Here is a 1,353-nt window from a genome sequence, read left to right on the forward strand (position 1 = left end):
TGGGTCAGGTGCACCTTAGTCCTCAAGCTAACATCTTTGCTCTTCAACACTTTAAAAAGGTCTTGTGCAACAGATTTGCTGAATACAATATGTCGTTTGATTTCTTGACTGCTGCTTCCAAGAGTGTTGATAGTTGATCCAAGAAGAATGAAGTCCGATGGCACCTAACAACAACAACAACAAGCGCTGAAGATCATGTGACTAGATACACTAGTGCCTGTATGGATAGAGACTCACTGTTAAGTTCATTGGGACAAACAGAGGAAGGTAGGTGTTTCATTAATGCTTAATAGTTGCCCAACAGCTGTCCCTTGTGTTTGAGCTGATCTTGCTGTTTCATTGAGGGACAAGGCATAAAAGCAGTTGTGTCAGTCACCAGAATAGCTTTAGAATCAATGCAGAGAAGACGAAATACAATGCCTTATTACAAAGAGCCAGAGATCAAGAGGGAGAGTGTTTGTCATTCCTCATTTGAATTCAGTTTTACCAAGTCTCTGGAGAAGAATATTAAAGGTGCCGAGAAACTGGTAGAATTCTACTCTGTGTATCTCATCTAAAGAGCCCTGATGCTACATGGATAAGCAATCAGTTGTTAACTCAAAGTTGGGTGGTCCAAACCCACTCAGTGGTTCCTTGAGCAAAAGCCCTGGTGATCTGCTTCTATAAAGATTACAGTAAAGAAAACCCTAAGGGAAAATAGACTCAACAAAACCCAACAATGACATATCTCACAGTGGAAGAGTGTTTGGATTCTACATACAGAATGCCATGAAATTCTCAGAAAAAAGCTTAAAAACAAACAAAAAAACAGTTATGTTAACTCATGTTAATTCCATGTGCTATAGAATAAAACTGTCCCATAAGGTTTTCTTGACTATAATCTCTGAAAGCAGATTATCAAGCCATTTCTCCCATGGTATGGCTGGGTTGAACATTTTGTTGTAATATTTGACTTTGTCTTCTTGAGCTGAGCTTTAAAATTTTCTGTTCAGCTCTTGGACCTCCTCATTTCTTACATTTGCTTTAGCAAGTTTCAGAGTCTCTTCTGACATCCATTTTGACCTTTTCCTTCTTTCTTGTCTTCTTAATGACTTTTTGCTTTCTTCATGTATGATATTCTTGATGTCATCCATAACTCTTTTGGTTTTCGGTCTTTAGCGTTTAATGTATCAAATCTGTTCTTTGGATGATCTCTAAATTCAAGTGGGATATATTCAAGGTCATATTTTGGCTCTCGTGGACTTGTTTTCATTTTTTTCAGCTTCAGTTTGAATTTGCATATGAGCAATTGATGGTCTGTTCTACAATCTGCCCCTCACCTTGTTTTGACTGATGATATGGAGCTTTTCCATC

This window comes from Chrysochloris asiatica, unplaced genomic scaffold, assembly GCF_000296735.1.
Source record: "Chrysochloris asiatica unplaced genomic scaffold, ChrAsi1.0 scaffold00209, whole genome shotgun sequence".
Classification (NCBI taxonomy): Eukaryota; Metazoa; Chordata; class Mammalia; order Afrosoricida; family Chrysochloridae; genus Chrysochloris; species Chrysochloris asiatica.